At 42.8% G+C, this 18,951-nt stretch overlaps 1 long non-coding RNA gene across 1 annotated transcript; it reads right to left on the bottom strand.

The window, feature by feature from the left end:
- Positions 1-482: 482 nt before the first annotated feature.
- LOC129656567 (uncharacterized) lies at positions 483-2,685 on the bottom strand. The gene is made up of 2 exons (XR_008716392.1): positions 2,321-2,685; positions 483-1,153 (listed from the first exon to the last, which is right to left on the bottom strand). It is a non-coding gene; the product is annotated as an uncharacterized LOC129656567 (long non-coding RNA).
- Positions 2,686-18,951: the final 16,266 nt, after the last annotated feature.

The following is an 18,951-nucleotide window of genomic DNA, read 5'->3' as shown; positions in this document are numbered from 1 at the left end:
GGTCCCCTTCATGAGACTCTTATAACCTAATCACTCCAAAGCTACCATCCTTTAATACCATTGGGAATCAGGATTTCAACATATGGATTTGGGGAGGACACAAACATTCAGCATGTAGCATCAAGGGTGCTGGAAGTGGGGTTCCCTGAGGCTCCTGAGAAAACCATGCATCTGTCATTCAGTCTTCCACCATGAGAATACAGCCTTGGGTACAAAGATCTTCACTGTTCATCCAGCTCATTCATTCTACGTCTACCCTTACTTGGATCAAGAGTTCATTTCATTCTCTGGAAATAAGTCTAAATTAGTGTAGAGCTGATATTCTACTGTAAGAGTGTTGGTTTGACAAATTTGAAAGTGGATGCAGAAGTATGTGTGTGTGTGTGTGTGGAGCTGATATTCTGCTGTAAGAGTGTTGGTTTGACAAATTTGAAAGTGGATGCAGAAGTGTGTGTGTGTGTGTGTGTGAGAGAGAGAGAGAGAGAGAGAGAGAGAGGGAGAGAGAGAGAGAGAAAGAGGTAGGGGTGGGGTGGGGGGGAGAAGCTGTCAAGAGGTTTGATTTGGAGACACTAAGGAACTCACAGAGGTAAGAACAGTTAATTGTTGTCTTGTCCACACAGTCTGGGAGACAATACAAGGTTCGGTATTGCTGAGACTCAGGGAAAGCAAACACCCCAGAAAAGGTAAGTCAGAAAACAGGAAATGTGTGCAGCCCAGAGGGAGCAGATTGACTCCATTTCCTCATCTGCCTCTTAGTATATATTAAACAGAGCATCTTTTCTCTGTTTAATCTTTTAAATCTTCTCTGTTTTAAATCTTCTCGTTTAATCTTTTCTCTGTTTTCTCTGGAACCTTTCCCCAAATCTCATCCAGACCACTTTGTTCAGGATTCACACAGGAGACAAGAAGGTGGACTGACAGGGACTCTGCAGCCAGATGACTTGGATTTTAGGATAATATTGCCACTTCTGGACCAGGTGATCTGGGGAGAGTTACTCAGTGCTGATGAGCCTCAGCTTCTTCAGTGGAAAACCTGTGAAGGGTCATCTCGTGACCTTGCAGGGTTATTGTGAAGGTGAAATGAGGGTGTTTAAGCAGTTGGCACTTAGTAATCTCAGTAAATGTAGTTTTTGATGCTTCTTGGAAAGGAAATCTGTAGGAATAGTAAAACTATCACTGTAAGATGTGGGAAAGGCTATGTACATTAAATATGATGAATTAGCAACTTCTGAAAAGCTATTACACATACATAGAAACAAATCAAATACGGCAAAAGGGTGTTCTGTGATATTTGGCAAAACTAATACAGTTATGTAAAGTTTAAAAATAAAATAAAATTAAAAAAAAAAAAAAGAATTAATTCTCCTTACCCTGCTCTTAGTTTCTAAGACCCTTCTCCTGAGAGATAATGAGATCTTTTGTTTTCCTTCGGTCTAAAGGGCTGTGTTTCAGACCCTCCTGTATTTCACTCTTGTGCTTTCATCATCTCAGCTTCCAAGATTTTTTATGCAGCTTCTCTTGCCCTGGAGCCAGTTTTTACCGAAAACATGATTTGAAATGTCTAACAACTAAATAAGCATTCTCCACATTTGCTCTACAAAGGATTTGTTTTCTCACAGCCTGTTGCCCCAGACAAATACATCTGCCTTGCTGGCACCTTGAATGGCTGCTGGTGTGCTTCTGTGTGATGGCTAAGAGGTGGGGGCAGTGCTGTGAGTGCATGAGATGTGAATGACAAGGGCTACTTGGGAGTGGGCTTCAGTGGCATTCAGGGTGCTGTGGGGCTGTGGTTGCACCTGAGCTTGTGCCTCTTCATACTAAAATGTAACCTCCATTGGTAACTGACTCCTGCCAGGCAGCCTTTTATAACAGGGGCATTTGAGAGTAAGCCCTGGACTCTGTGGTGGCTCAATGGTAAAGAATCTGTCTGCCAATGCAGGAGACACAGGTTTGATTCCTGGATCAGGAAGATGCCCTGGGGAAGGAAATGGCAATCCACTCCAGTATTCTTGCCTGGGAAATCCCAAGGACAGAGGAGCCTGGTGGGCTACAATCCATGGGGTTGCAAAAGAGTCTGACATGACTTAGGGACTAAAAAACAAACAAACAAAAAACCCTGGACTCATGAAGCAGCAAATACCACGGGTGAAATCTCACACTCATGGCAAAAGATAAATAACTGAAGCCAATGAAGTTTTCCTTATCCCTCTGGGCTCCTAAAAATGGCACTGATGTGAGCTCCTGCTTGGGTTTTCTGTATAGGCAGTTAGTACCAATAATGGGATCCTCAACTGTCCCCTGCCCCCCTCACATCCCTCACCTTTCCAAGTCTTCATGAAGATAGGGCTGTGCTCAGTTGATTCCAGCTCTGGGAGGCCCTGCTCCACATCAAGGATGTTAAGTCTCAGGCCTACAGAGAATGGGACAGATGGCCCGTTTCAAAGACCTACTGTATATTCCCACAGATGCAGTGCGAGAGGAGAATAACTCAAAAAAAGAACTGTTTTTGCTCCAGTATAGATGCTCCCTGGGCTTCCTTGGTGGCTCCGTAATAAAGAATCCGCCTGCCAAGCAGACCTGGGTTCGATCCCTGGGTGGGGAAGATCCCCTGGAGGAGGGCATGGCAACCCACTCCAGTATTCTTGCCTGGAGTATCCCATGGACAGAGGAGCCTTGTGGGCTGCAGTCCATGGGGGTCACACAGAATTGGACAAGACTGAAGTGATTTAGCACGCATGCAGGTATATGCTCCCTCCACTGGCTGCAATAACTGCCCTCAATTAGGTTCTCAAGAAAGCTCTGTGATCCTAGAATTTCATACTCATTCACTAAAGGAATATCTATTTTGAGGTCCTGGGAATATGGTATTGCTCTTGACCTAGAGAAACTCACAACAAACAAACTGCAGAACAGCTGATGTGAGTTTAGAGGTGTGTGTGGGCAGGTTGGAATGACTGGGCCCTGCAGCACGAGTGGGGCAGGGAGCAAGGGGCATCTGTAGATGGAACAGTTTGTGCAGAGGCACCAAGAAATCAGCATGACATGTTCACAAAGTTCTGTCCAGACATCCATGGTCTTGCCACCACCCAAAGTGTCCTATATTTATTTCTTCTTATTTTCTTTCCTCCTTTCCTTTCTCTATTCAGAGTTCTGAAATCATCTCCACCAGCTGTTATAAATCTAGGAACCACTGAAGAATCTTCATGGGGAACTTGACCACCCAGCCAGAGCATCCTCACCTCTAATGAAGACCAGTGGGCAGTGTCAGTTCAGACTTGGGAGGGCTCTTGAATGAGCTCCTGGCATGCTGGGTCTTAAAGACAAGACTCATTCCACTCTCACCCTGCCGGGTTCCTGCTGTTCCTCGATCTCATCCATGTCCAGCTTACTCCAGCTTCAGGGCCTTTGCACTGTTTGTTTCCTCTTCCTAGTAGGTTCCTTTCCTAGGTATCTGCATGACTCACTCACATTAAAAAAAATGTAGTTGCCATATATTAACTGCCTACCACATGACAGGGGCTGATCTAGCATTTTTTGCATTATCTCACTTAATCCTCATAGTCAACCCATGAAGTAAGTATATCGTTCTTCACCTTTTAAGAACTAGAGGTGTTAAAGACTGAGTGACTTGCTCACATCCACTCTGCTAGGAAGTGAAGGGCTCTCTGTGTGTCCAGCTTTATCTGGTTTCAGTATGTGCTCTGTTTCTGGTTTTTCCCACCTGCATCTTCACAGTCTATTTTTACTGGAGTATAGTTGGTTTACAATGTTGCATTCATTTCTGCTGTACAACAAAGTAAATCAGCTACATGTATAAGTATAGGTCTTCCCTCTTGGGTCTCCCTCCCAGCCCTCTTCCCACCCTTCTAGGTTACTGCAGAGCACTGAGTTGACCTCCCTATGTTATACGCAGGTTCCCACTAGCTATCTATTTTACACATGGTAGTGTATACATGTCAATTCAAAGTCTCTTTTTAAGTGCTCCCTTTTCAGTGAAACCTCACTGACCATCATATCTTCAACCCCTCATTAATCTACCTTTTACCTCTTGCTTTATTTTCCTCCAGAGCACTTATTCACATAAATTATATTTTGCTTACAAATTGTCTGTGTCATCTATCACTCCCCAGTCCCCAATTATATTGTAAACCCCTGAAGGCAGAGCTTTGCCTGCCTTGCTCACTCCTGGGTCCCTCACTCCTAGAATGGGTGCTAGAGTGTATCAGGCATGCCCTATGTGTATGTTGAATAAACAGTAAAGACATGGTTGTTTCTGAGGGCTGAACAATGAGACTGAAGGGAGGTAGCTGGGCCTATCTTGTGCATCTGCTGCAAGGCACTGGATGGTGGCTGTGGGTTACAAGAGAAATTGCTGCTTGCCTCCTCTGTGCCATTTCCAAGCCCCTGTTTCCCTGGCTCTGGGGCCCACAGCCTTGTTTCAGAGAGGCCTCATGCCCTTTAGGCAGACCTGGTCACAGCATCCTTGAGATCTCCTCCTCATCCTTGAGAGCTTGGGATTAGGAAGGCAGTAGGGCTCCTCTTCCCATCCCCTGCACAGTAGATGCTGCTCAGATGTTTGTTTATGCCCTCCACCTCTCCCATCACAGGTAGTGTTTACTTAGTGTGGCTTGGCAACAAAGGTATGAAACAGAGATATAAGAATGTCCTTGTATAGGCTCTGGTTTCTGCCTACCTGAACTCACCAGCAGGGAGATCTTTCACTGGGGGGAAGCAGGCAGTACAGAGCCAGGGTCCCTGATTAGCTTTGTTGCTGTGTTTCCTGCTGCTCCTGCGGTGGCCTCCCTGTCCTGGGATCCCAGGCTGTGTGATTACTGAGTCACTCAGTTCCCTAGACTAGCCATACACATACCATCAGTGCAGTGATGCTGGTCTTCGTTTCATCCATCTTGAGACCTCCCAGTACCCCTCCCCTGTCTTTAGGGGAGGTAGGGGCTATGAGACAGAAAAGTGAAACAGGAGTGAATCATGAGGGGAGACACTGGGGAGAAATCCCATCATTCCCTCCCAGAGCTGGGTCAGTCAGAGTTCCCTGGGAATCACCCTTCCTGAGTCAGGGGGACTTCTTCAGGGCTGGAATGGGAGGTTGTCCTCAGCCTTTGTGGGGTCTTATCAGGACCCCCAGAGAGAGCTGCCTCAGCCCCCATCACTCTTCCAACAGCAGAGGGAACCCTGGTCCTCAGGAGCCTTCAGCTAGAAGGAGCTTGAATGGAGTTGGGACCCAGTGCCAGACCAAGCAGGCATGTGTGTTGGTAGATGGGCTGGCCTGTGGGTGTCAGTGATATTTTGAGTTCTCATCTGAAGGCAGCTGATTTTCTCTTCCCATTGCTTCTGCAGCTTTAGGCACAGAACTGATGCTACTTGTGAAATAAGTGTCTTGCTTTTATGCCCAAGAGGGCCCCCAGCTAATCCTAACCCTGCCCTGGAGTTCAGAGGGAGAATTCTAGTTCTGCAGCTTGTTCTTGTTATGGAGGTAGACGGTTCCCAGAGGATTGACCTCAGGTGGAAGAGATACATCAGAAACTTTCTGGAAGAGCACAAATCCACAGGAAATAAGTTGTGGCTTTCTCTGCCTGTCCCCACTTGACTAGGGAGGGAGAAGCCAGAGCTGAGAGTGAGGGCCCTTTTCCTGGTTGGCCACCTCTCCATTCCTGAACCTGGGGCTAGACCCTTGCCAGATATGTGTTGGGGATCCAGGTACCTCTTTTCTGCACTTTGGGCAAGTCCTGTGGCTAAGTGAAAAAAACAATGACTTGTCGAACCTCAGGTACTCATTGCTAAAATGGCCTGACTGCATGATAGGTGGGCTTATTTCTTCAGTTCTAAACTTCCAAGCTGGAGCCATGCAAAATGCACTGCATAGAATAGAGATGGAACACTTCACTGAAAGTTTCAGGACAATGTTTACTTTCAGTCTCTCTGAATCTCTGTTTTCTTCCTATGTAAGCCCAGGCTAGTACCATGAAGAAGGGGAAAACAAAGGATGAGATGGTTGGATGGCATCACCGGCTCCATGGACATGAGTTGGAGCAAGCTCTGGGAGATAGTGAAGGGCAGGGAAGTCTGGTATGTTGCAGTCCATGGGGTCACAAAGAGTCAGACACAACTGAGACTGAGCAACAATTATCACACTACAGGATTACTGGTAGGATAAGTTGAAGTACTGTGTGGGACAAAGTTTTATCAACTTCGAGATTTTATACAGTGGAATGTACTTAGAAATCTCTGAATCTGGGAATGAGAGGAAACTGCAAGTCAGGGGGTATGTGAGACCTTAACCTTCTAGGAGCTAGTTCACTTCTCTCTCAGAATAAATGATAACTACAAATGGAAGGCAGCCCTAAGGTCACTCCTTATTTGACACTGAGGAGACATTTGAACACCACTAAACACTCAAGAGAGTCAGATGACCTGAGGCCTCTTGACAACCTCAAATACAGCCTGGTCATGGGCACCCCAGAGTGCTTGGCTTTCCCCTGGGAGGTGGTTCTCCCACTGGAAGCAGGCTCTTTTAGAGAGCTGGCATTTGGGGTGTTCTTCAAACCATCTGTTTACCACTGTGGTATTTGGAAGAAAGAGCCAGAGTCAACTCAGACTTGCCCAGAACAAACCCTCCAGTCTGCTGCATTTGCTGATGCTGTATGGACTCCTCTGTTTGGGATGGGAGAGGGATGTTAGGAAGAGAAGAAAAATTCTCCACCAGATATCACTTTTTACTTGCTCAGAATCTTAACAAGCTTCAGTTAGAGCCCATTTCTCTTTTTCTTTCCTCAGTGATAGGAAAATAATTGATCCCCATCATCTTCAATGTAGATAATCCCACTAGAGTGAACAGTTGCCAGACCACGGATTGCACTGTGGGGCTGAGGCAAAGTTTCCAGAATTTTGCAGATAGATTTGATTTAAATTATTTTGTGTCTTTGTCTCATTTGTGACACAAACTTTTGGTTTGAAAACTATGATCATCATGATTTTAGCATTTCTTACATCCTTTTTATTTATTCCTGAAGTTCTTTTATGGTCTATCTTGGTTCATTCTCTGTTCTTTCCCATGAAAATGAGATTTGCCTACTTCCTTCATTTTGGACCTGGGCTCACCAAGATATTTTTGTCTTTCAGGTGATTTTATCCAACTTCTCTTGGAATCTTTTTTTTCCCCCACTGTTATTTAGTTATTTATTTTTATTTTTAATTTTAATTGGAGGCTAATTACTTAATTTTGTGGTGGTTTTTGCCATACATTCACATGAATCAGCCATGGGTGTACATGTGTTCCCCATCTTGACCCTCCCACCCACCTCCCTCCTCATCCCATCCCTCAGGGTCATCCCAGTGCACCAGCTCTGAGCACCCTGTCTCATGCATTGAACCTGGACTGGTGATCTATTTCATATATGATAATATACGTGCTTCAATGTTATTTTCTCAAATCATCCCACCCTCACCTTCTCCCACAGAGTCCAACAGTCTGTTCTTTACATCTGTGTCTCTTTTGCTGTCTCGCATATAGGGTCATCATTACCATCTTTCCAAATTCCATATATATGTGTTAATATACTGTATTGGTGCTTTTCTTTCTGACTTACTTTGCTCTGCATCATAGGCTCCAGTTTCATCCACCTCATTAGAACTGATTCAAATGCATTCTTTTTAATAGCTGAGTAATATTCCATTGTGTATATGTACACAATGGAATACATTGTGATGTATGGACATCTGCTGATGGACATCTAGGTTGCTTCCATGTCCTGGCTATTGTAAACAGTGCTGTGATGAACATTGGGGTACATGTGTCTCTTTCAATTCTGGTTTCCTCGGTGTGTATGCCCAGCAGTGGGATTGCTGGGTCGTATGGCACTTTGCCAACAAAGGTTTGTCTAGTCAAGGCTATGGTTTTTCCTGTGGTCATGTATGGATGTGAGAGTTGGACTGTGAAGAAGGCTGAGCACCGAAGAATTGATGCTTTTGAACTGTGGTGTTGGAGAAGACTCTTGAGAGTCCCTTGGACTGCAAGGAGATCCAACCAGTCCATTCTGAAGGAGATCAGCCTTGGGATTTCTTTGGAAGGAATGATGCTAAAGCTGAAACTCCGGTACTTTGGCCACCTCATGCGAAGAGTTGACTCATTGGAAAAGACTCTGATGCTAGGAGGGATTGGGGGCAGGAGGAGAAGGGGACGACAGAGGATGAGATGGCTGGATGGCATCACTGACTCTATGGACGTGAGTCTGAGTGAACTCCGGGAGTTGGTGATGGACAGGGAGGCCAGGCGTGCTGCGATTCATGGGGTCTCAAAGAGTCGGACATGACTGAGTGACTGATCTGATCTGATGGCAGTTCTATTTCCAGATTTTTAAGGAATCTCCACACTGTTCTCCATAGTAGCTGTACTGGTTTGCATTCCCACCAACAGTGTAAGAGGGTTCCTTTTTCTCTGCACCCTCTCCAGCATTTATTGTTTGTAGACTTTTTGATAGCAGCCATTCTGACTAACGTGAGATGGTGCCTCATTGTGGTTTTGATTTGCATTTCTCTGATAATGAGTGATGTTGAACAATTTTTCATGTGTTTGTTAGCCATTTGTATGCCTTCTTTGGAGAAACATCTGTTTAGTTCTTTGGCCCATTTTTTGATTGGGTCGCTTATTTTTCTGGAATTGAGCTACAGGCGTTGCTTGTATATTTTTGAGATTAATTCTTTGTCAGTTGCTTCATTTGCTGTTATTTTCTCCCATTCTGAAGGCTGTCTTTGCACCTTGCTTATAGTTTCCTTTGTTGTGCAAAAGCTTTTAAGTTTAATTAGGTCCTGTTTGTTTATTTTTTCTTTTATTTCCATTACTCTGGGAGGTGGGTCATAGAGGATCCTGCTGTGATTTATGTCAGAGAGTGTTTTGCCTATGTTTTCCTCTAGGAGGTTTATAGTTTCTGGTCTTACATTTAGATCTTTAATCCATTTTGAGTTTATTTTTGTTTATGGTGTTAGAAAGTGTTCTAGTTTCATTCTTTTACAAGTGGCTGACCAGTTTTACCAGCACCACTTGTTAAAGAGATTATCTTTTCTCCATTGTATATTCTTGCCTCCTTTGTCAAATATAAGGTGTCCATAGGTGCATGGATTTATCTCTGGGCTTTCTATTTTGTTCCATTGATCTATATTTCTGTCTTTGTGCCAGTACCATACTGTCTTGATGACTGTAGCTTTGTAATATAGCCTGAAGTCAGGCAGGTTGATCCCTCCAGTTTCATTGTTCTTTCTCAAGATTGCTTTGGCTATTGGAGGTTTTTTGTATTTCCATACAATGGCACCCAACTCCAGTACTCTTGCCTGGAAAATCCCATGGATGGAGGAGCCTGGTGGGCTGCAGTCCATGGGATCGTGAAGAGTCGGACACAACTGAGCGACTTCACTTTCACTTTTCACTCTCATGTGTTGGAGAAGGAAATGGCAACCCACTCCAGTGTTCTTGCCTGGACAATCCCAGGGACAGAGGAGCCTGGTAGGCTGCCATCTCTGGGGTTGCATAGAGTTGGACATGACTGAAGTGACTTAGCAGCAGTAGCAGTAGCATACAAATTGTGAAATTATTTGTTCTAGTTCTGTGAAAAATGCCATTGGTAGCTTGATAGGGATTGCATTGAATCTATAGATTGCTTTGGGTAGTATACTCATTTTCACTATATTGATTCTTCCGATCCATGAACACAATATGTTTCTCCATCTATTTGTGTCATCTTTGATTTCTTTCATCAGTGTTTTATAGTTTTCTATATATAGGTCTTTTTTTTCTTTAGGTAGATATATTCCTAAGTATTTTATTCTTTTCATTGCAATGGTGAATGGAATTGTTTCCTTAATTTCGCTTTTTGTTTTCTCATTGTTAGTGTATATGAATGCAAGGGATTTATGCGTGTTAATTTTATATTCATTGATTAGCTCTAGCAATTTTCTGGTGGAGTCTTTAGGGTTTTCTATGTAGAGGATCATGTCATCTGCAAACAGTGAGAGTTTTACTTCTTCTTTTCCAAGCTGGATTCCTTTTATTTCTTTTTCTGCTCTTATTGCTGTGGCCCAAACTTCCAAAATGCTGTTGAATAGCAGTGGTGAGAGTGGGCATCCTTGTCTTGTTCCTGACTTTAGGGGAAATGCTTTCAATTTTTCACCATTGAGGATAATGTTTGCTGCGGGTTTATCATATATGACTTTTATTATGTTGGGGTATATTCCTTTCACGCCTGCTTTCTGGAGGGTTTTTTTAAATCATAAATGGATGTTGAATTTTGTCAAAGGCTTTCTCTTCATCTATTAAGATAATCATGTGGTTTTTATCTTTGAGTTTGTTAATGTGGTGTATCACATTGATTGATTTGCGAATATTGAAGAATCCTTGCATCCCTGGGAAAAAGCCCACTTGGTCATGATGTATGATCTTTTTAATATGTTGTTGGATTCTGTTTGCTAGAATTTTGTTAAGGATTTTTGCATCTATGTTCATCAGTGGTATTTGCCTGCAGTTTTCTTTTTTTTTGTGGCATCTTTGTCTGGTTTTTGTATTCGGGTGATGATGACCTCATAGAATGAGTTTGGGAGTTTACCTTCCTCTGCAATTTTCTGGAAGTGTTTGAGTAGGATAGGTGTTAGCTCTTCTCTCAATTTTTGGTAGAATTCAGCTGTGAAGCCGTCTGGTCCTGGGCTTTTGTTTGTTGGAAGATTTCTGATTACAGTTTCAATTTCCATGCTTGTGATGGGTCTGTTAAGATTTTCTATTTCTTCCTGGTTCAGTTTTGGAAAGTTATACTTTTCTAAGAATTTGTCCATTTCTTCCACGTTGTCCATTTTATTTGCATATAGTTGCTGATAGTAGTCTCTTATGATCCTTTGTATTTCTGTGTTCTCTGTTGTGACCTCTCCATTTTCATTTCTAGTTTTGTTGATTTGATTCTTCTCCCTTTGTTTCTTGATGAGTCTGGTTAATGGTTTGTCAATTTTATTTATCTTTTCAAGGAACCAGCTTTTAGCTTTGTTGATTTTTGCTATGGTCTCTTTTATTTCTTTTGCATTTATTTATGCCCTAATTTTTGTTATTTATTTCCTTCTACTAACCCTGGGATTCTTCATTTCTTCCTTTTCTCATTGCTTTAGGTGTAGAGTTAGATTATTTAATTGATTTCTCTCCTGTTTCTTGATGTAGGCTTGTATTGGTATGAACCTTCCCCTTAGCACTGTTTTTACTGAATCCCACAGGTTTTGCATTCTTGTATTTTCATTTTCACTCATTTCTATGCATATTTTGATTTCTTCTGTGATTTGTTGGTTATTCAGAAGTGTGTTGTTTAGCCTTCATATGTTTGTATTTTTGATAGTTTTTTTTCCCTGCAGTTGACATCTAATCTTACCGCATTGTGATCAGAAAAGATGCTTGAGATGAATTCAATTTTTTAAAATTTACCAAGGCTAGATTTACAGCCCAGGATGTGATCTATCCTGGAGAAGGTTCCGTGTGCACTTGAGAAAAAGGTGAAAATCATTGTTTTAGGGTGAATTGTCCTATAGATATCAATTAGGTCTAACTGGTCCATTGCATCATTTAAAGTTTGTGTTTCCTTGCTAATTTTCTGTTTAGTTGATCTATCCATAGGTGTGAGTGGGGTATTAAAATCTCCCACTATTATTGTATTATTGTTAATTTCCCCTTTCATATTTGTTAGCATTTGGGTTACATATTGTGGTGCTCCTATGTTGGGTGCATATATATTTATAATTGTTATATCTTCTTCTTGGATTGATCCTTTGATCATTATGTAGTGTCCTTCTTTGTCTCTTTTCACAGCCTTTGTTTTAAAGTCTACTTTATCTGATATGAGTATTGCTACTCCTGCTTTCTTTTGGTCTCTATTTGCATGGATATCTTTTTCCAGCCCTTCACTTTCAGTCTGTATGTGTCCCTTGTTTTGAGGTGGGTCTCTTGTAGACAGCATATATAAAGGTCTTGTTTCTATATCCATTCAGCCAGTCTTTGTCTTTTGGTCGGGGCACTCAACCCATTTACATTTAAGGTAATTATTGATAAGTATGATCCCCTTGCCATTTACTTTGTTGTTTTGGGTTCGAGTTTATAAACCTTTTCTGTCTTTCCTGTCTAGAGAAGATTCTTCAGCATTTGTTGAAGAGCTGGTTTGGTGGTCTGGAATTCTCTGAGCTTTTGCTTGTCTGTAAAGCTTTTGATTTCTCCTTCATATTTGAATGAGATCCTGGCTGGATACAATGATCTGGGTGGTAAGTTTTTCTCTTTCATCAGTTTAAGTGTGTCCTGCCATTCCCTTCAGGCTTGAAGAGTTTCTATTGAAAGATCAGATGTTATCCTTATGGGGATCCCCTTGTGGGTTATTTGTTGTTTTTCCCTTGCTGCTTTTAATATTTGATCTTTGTTAAAATATTTTATCTTCCTTAATTTAATTAATATGTGTCTTGGGGTATTTCACCTTGGGTTTATCCTGTTTGGGACTCCCTGGGTTTCTTGGACTTGGGTGATTATTTCCTTCCCCATTTTAGGGAAGTTTTCAACTATTATCTCCTCAAGTATTTTCTCATGGCTTTTCTTTTTGTTTTCTTCTTCTGGGACTCCTATGATTCAAATGTTGGGGCATTTAACATTGTCCCAGAAGTCTCTGAGGTTGTCCTCATTTCTTTTAATTCTTTTTTCTTTTTCCCTCTCTGCTTCATTTATTTCCACTATTCTATCTTCTACCTCACTTATCCTATCTTTTGTCTCAGTTATTCTACTGTTGGTTCCCTCCAGAGTGCTTTTAATCTCATTTATTGAATTATTCATCATTGACTGACTCTTTTTTATTTCTTGTAGGTCCTTGTTAAACTTTTCTTGCATCTTCTCAATCCTTGTCTCCAGACTATTTATTTGTAACTCCATTTTGCTTTCAAAATTTTGGATCATTTTTACTATCATTATTCTGAAATGTTTTTCAGTTAGACTCCCTATCTCCTCCTCTTTTGTTTGGTTTGGTGGACTTTTATCATGTTCCTTTACTTGCTGAATATTTCTCTTCTTTTTCATCTTGTTTAGGTTGCTGTGTTTCAGGTGCCTTTCTGTATGCTGGAAGTTTGTCTTTCCTCTTTATTGTGGAGGTTCCTCCCTATGGGTGGGGTTGGACGAGTGGCTCGTCAAGGTTTCCTGGTTAGGGAAGATTGCATTGGTGTTCTGGTGGGTGGAGCTGGATCTCTTCTCTCTGGAGTGCAATGAAGTGTCCAGTAGTGGGTTTTGAGGTGTCTATAGGTTTGGTGTGACTTTTGGTCACCTGTGTTTTAATGCTTAGGGTTATGTTCCTGCTTTGTTGGAGAATTAGCTCGGTATGTCTTGTTCTGAAACTTATTGGCTCTTGGGTGGAGCTTGGTTTCAGTGTAGGTATGGAGGCTTTTGGATGAGCTTTTTCGATTAATGGTCCCTGGAGTCAGTTTTCTGGTGTTCTCAAGTTTTGGATTTAGGCTTCCTGCCTCTGGCTTTCAGTCTTATTCTTATAGTAGCCTCAAGAATTCTCCATCCATACAGCACCGATGATAAAACATCCAGGTTAATGGTGATAAGATTCTCCACAGTGAGGGACACCCAGAGAGGTTCACAGAGTTACATGAAGAAGAGAAGAGGGAGGAGGGAGATAGAGGTGACCAGGAGGAGAAGAGGGGGAATCAAAAGAGGAGAGAGCAATCTAGTCAGGAATCAATTCCCTATTTGCTCTCCACAGTCTGGAACACTCAGAGAGGTTCACAGAGTTACACAGAGAAGAGAAAAGGGGAGGAAGGAGATAGAGGTGACCAGGAGGAGAGGAGGGGGAGTCAAAAGGAGAGAGACCAGTCTAGCCTGTGGTCAGTTCCCTAAGTGTTCTCCACAGCCCAGAACACCCAAAGTGATTCACAGAGTTAAGTAGAGGAGAGAAGGGGGGAGGGAGGAGATAGAGGTGATCTGGGGGAGAAAAAGGAGAGTCTAAAGGGGAGAGAGCAATGAAGCCAATAATCACACTCCTAAGTAAAAATGGGTACTGAAGATTGGATTCTTAAAGGTACAGAATTGATAACAAATACTAAAAATAAAAGATTAAAAATCTACAGTAGAGGTTAGACTCTCAAAAATACAATATTAAAAAAACAAAACAAAATTGCAAAAGTTATTTAAAAAAATATGAAATTTGCTTTAAAAATAGGGTCTTCCCCCCCCTCCATGGTAATAGGTTTTTGAAATGAGAATTTAAAAAGTAATAAAGAACTTAAAAATAAAAAAAATAAAAAATGATAATAGTAAAATATACCTAGAAATTTCCCTGTAGCTCTTGAGGGTAGTGTGTGGTCAGTTCAGTTTCAGATAGTTCCTTGTTCCATCTTATACTTCTTCTCAAGGTCTATAGGTCCCTTCCAATGTAGCCAGTGCTAACTACAGGGTTTTAATCTGTTGCACCTGCCACTGCCAGAGCCGTTCCCTTTTCTTTGTTTATTTTGGCTTCCTCTGTTTGTAAGTCTCTTCAGTATCTAACTTCCGCCCTGACACAAGGGGGCAAAGGTGGTCATTTAGGCTCACTTGTTCAATTGTACTGCGGGGAGGGAGGAACACTGCAAACAAATATCACTGGCGTGTGTGGGGAGTGCTCGCAGTGTCTGGGCCACACTGGCTTTGCCCCTGCTCATGGTGTGTGTGCTTTCCTAGTCTACACTGCTCAGGCTCCAGGTTGCTCTGCTGCGGAACTGTCTGAGCTGGGCCCTGGGTTGCCTGTATTTCCCAGATCTATGCCACTCAGGTTCAGGTTCTTGGGTACTCCACAAATGCACAGACTCGGTTGGGCCTGCAGTTTGTGCCCTTCCCAGGTCTGAGCAGCTCAGGCGACCAGGTGCTTGGCAAGCACACTCTCCTCAGGTAGGCGGTGCATCTTATCACCCTCCCGGTCCCAGCCGCTGGGTTTCCTGGGTGTGCAGTGGGAGCGCCTTCTCAGGTGTGCCGTGTGTTTCCTCTGGAGAGCTGATCTCTGGCTGCGACCCTCCTGGTGGATGTCAACTGTCCAGGATCCCAGGAAGACTTGGTCAGGAACTGGAAGCCTGCTCACAGTTTGGTAAAGGATGCCGTCTCTGGGGCCGAGTTTGCCCCTTGCTTTTTGGCTCTGGCTGGCGCCTGCCTGCCTTCCTGCCTCCAGTGGGGGATGGGCCGGTCCGCAGCTGGCTAGCTCTCCTCTGGTATTCACTCAGTCCTTTGTTCTGTGAGCGGGCCCAGCAGTACCTTAGGTTGGAGGTTTTTTTTTTTTTTTTTTTTTTTTTTTTTTTTGTGGGAAAGTTCTTTCTCTCTCTCCTCTTTTTTTTCTCCTCTCTGGCTATCCCATAGTCTGGGTTGCTATCTCATGTTGGCTCCCTCAGATTTCCCTCAGGGTATTCAGGCCCGGTCCCTACCCTAAGCAATGCAGCCTGCACCTCCCTGTTCAGCCCCTGCTTGCCGGTGGTGGATGCGAGCATCTGGGCTACTTCTCCACTGGGAGTTGTTGTTAGGCATGTAATCTGCTGCTGTAAAGTCACTTCAGTTGTGTCCGACTCTGTGTGATCCCAGAGATGGCAGCCCACCATGGTCCCCTGTCCCTGGGATTTTCCAGGCAAGAACACTGGAGTGGGTTGCCATTTCCTTCTCCAATGCATGAAGGTGAAAAGTGAAAGTGAAGTCGCTCAGTCATGTCCAACTCTTCGTGACCCCATGGACTGCAGCCTACCAGGCTCCTCCGTCCATGGGATTTTCCAGGCAAGAGTACTGGAGTGGGGTGCCATTGCCTTCTCTGATGTAATCTGTGGCTTTTATTTATTTATTTTTTCCTCCTGGTTATGTTGCCCTCTGAGATTCCAAAACTCCCCCACAGAGCCGCCGGTGAGAGGGTTTCCTGGTGTTTGGAAACTTCTCTTCTTTTAAGACTCCCTTCCCAGGATGGGTATCTGTCCCTACCTCTTTTGTCTCTATTTTCATCTCTTATATTTCGTCCTACTTCCTTTCAAAGACAATGGGCTGCCTTTCTGGGTGCCTGGTGTCCTCCGCTAGTGTTCAGAAATTGTTCTGTGGTATTTGCTCAGCATTCAAATGCTCTTTTGATGAATTTGTGGGGGAGAAAGTGGTCTCCCCATCCTATTCCTCCACCATCTTAGGACCGCCCCTCCCCCCCAACTTCTCTTGGGAATCTTTATGGTAGGAGTGGCAGAAGTAGGGAGAGAACAGTTTTCATGCATCCTCCAAGCTGGCAGGGTGGATGAAGAGATTACAGTCTTTCTTGGTTACTCAAGTCACCTATCCTGACCATGGGGAGAAGGGAGCAGACATTTGGCAGTTCTATAAACTGGAGAACTTTAAAATTTTTTCCCTGAAGGCAAGTATGTATGTCCCTTTATAGAAGCACAGGGATTGGACTGTTAGATTTAAGAACCATTTCAGAAAATAGAGTATGCCTCATACATTAGTTTGGGCTGCTGTAACAAGAACACCATAAACTGATCGCTTAGATAACAATGAAGATTTGTTTCTCACAATTCTGGAAGCTGGAAGCCCAGGATCAGGGTACTAGCATGATTGCATGTTAGTGAGGGCCCTCTTCTTGGTTTCTTCACATGGGGCAGGGGAGATGCCTGGGATCTTTTCATTAAAGACACCAAACCCATTATTGAGGCTCCTCCCACACAGGCTTCCCTAGTGGCTCAGAGGGTAAAGAGTCTGCCCACAATGCAAGAGACACTGGTTTGATTTCTGGGTTCAGGACAACCTCTTTCAAACCTAATTACCTCCCAAAGACTCCATGTCCAAATATTATCACTTTGAGGATTAAGGCTTCAACATATGAATTTGAGGAGTGTACAAACATTCAGTCCATAACACTTCTCCTCCTATAGTTTGTATCTTCTAAGCTTTCACAGAAACAAAATTCAGACTTATTTCTTAGCTTAGACTAGGAAATAGTACCAGACTAGGCTCAGTACAAGCTGCCTTTCATGTCAATGTGACACTTTTTTTTTTTACTGGTGGGGATTCTCCAATTGCTGAGATAACAAAGATAACAAAAATGATGAAGAGTCCTAGAAGAGAATAAGAAACACAACTAGTTGCTCACAGCCACAACTGTACCCTGGGATGTATCACAGGAATGTCTTTGTCTGTGCTCCTTCAATACATTTAGTGTGATTATGCGTGTGCAGTTACAGAACACCTTCAAAGCAGGCTTGCTTTGAGTCTCTTTGAATCAGATAATTAGTTTACAAACAGAAAATATTTACTGTTTTAATTTGTCCAACTTTAGTAAGAACTGCTTTGGGAGTTGTGTGCAGCATGCTATAGAAATAACTCCTTTTAATTATATTTATTTACTTAATGAATCACACAGATAGTAGGTGTGTGGAGTGTTGAGGCAGCCTGCAGAGTTGCCCCAAGGCGTCATATTTGTACTGTGTCTTATGATTTATAATGTAATTTAAAATCCAGTCTTATCTTATGTTTGCAGGGAACTTTTCAAGGTTTCATACACCTAGTAAGACAATGCTGGGTCTCCGTTTTGGATTTTCTGGTTTCATATCTTGTGCTCTTTACAAATGCATTGAGAAAATCACACAGTGGAGTCAAGAGAGACTTATTGGAATTCTCACTGTGACACTTAGTAGCTATGTGACCTTGGGAAGGTCACTTAAACTCTCTCAGCTACAATAAATTAAGTCCTCATGGGTTAAGATAGGAGACAATAAACCTAAGACTGCTTTGGAATGTATAAACTGTAGATCTCAAGCTTTACATGGAAAAGGATGCCTGTTAATGTGGAGATTAAATGGGGTATCTGGAGAGGCCATAATTATTTGTTGTTGTTATTAGTAAGTGCTTTCGACAATGTTTCTTGGTATATAGCCTACACAGAAAATCAGCTGGAAGCAGATCTTCTAGAACTCTTGATCCCTCTTATCTATTCTTTTTCCCCCTCCCATAGTACTTCTTTCCATCTAACTACTGTACAATGTCCTTATTTATTGTATCTATTGTCTGTCTTTCCTCCCACTAGAATGGAAGTACCAAGAGGGACATATTTTCATCTGTTTGGTTCACTGAGGAATGTTCAGCATCTAGAACAGAGCATCTGGCACATATTGGTCATTAATAAGTATCTGTTGAAATAAAAACTCTTTTTTCTCTGGGGATCAATCCAGTGATCTCCTTCACTTATGCAAGAGCAGGCTTTCAGGGAGGGGGCATGGAAGAAACACATCAGCTTGCAAAGAGAACCTGGGCATTTACAAGGACTGAGAGCCAACTCCTCCTCTACAGGCTAGAAGCTGGGATCTCCAAGGGGCCCCCACCCTGGCTCAGAGCAGGATGAGTTATGAGACTGCTGACCCAGGGAGGACAGGGCTCAGCTCCTTGACTTGGGCATAAAGCAGAGGCATAGAGATTTGTGACTAGGGTGACTTTGGCATAAGGTAGGACTGATTCTGGAAGGTCACCTAGAGCAGTGAGAGTGGCCCTGCTAAGCTCCATCCCTAGGAACTATGCTCTCAGCATCAAGCCTCCCTGGCTTTGAATTGTGTCTGTGAGCATCTGTGCTTTATCTAAATTTATTTGGTGCATCCGTTAGCAAGATGTGTCCTAAGGTACTTACTTCTTTGCTTTATGCCATTTTGATTAATGAAAGGTTTCATTGGATGCTCTGCTTTCAGATAGTGGGAAAGACTCTTATATATACGTACATTCATACTTGGTGCATTCAGCCTTTGCCAGTGCATTGTTTATTTCTTAAAATGAATGATATAGAAAAAAAGTGCAAATTGCCCTTTCTCAGAGACTGTACCTCAGAATATGCTTGCTAGTGGAGAAGATGAAGAAATTCTTTCCTAAAATGTGTCCACAAAGCTGCTTCCCATGGAATTGAGGATGTGTGG

Source organism: Bubalus kerabau, chromosome 6 (assembly GCF_029407905.1).
Source record: "Bubalus kerabau isolate K-KA32 ecotype Philippines breed swamp buffalo chromosome 6, PCC_UOA_SB_1v2, whole genome shotgun sequence".
NCBI lineage: Eukaryota > Metazoa > Chordata > Mammalia > Artiodactyla > Bovidae > Bubalus > Bubalus kerabau.
The sequence above is the reverse complement of the archived record's forward strand: the minus strand, read 5'-3'. Positions and strand labels throughout refer to the sequence as shown.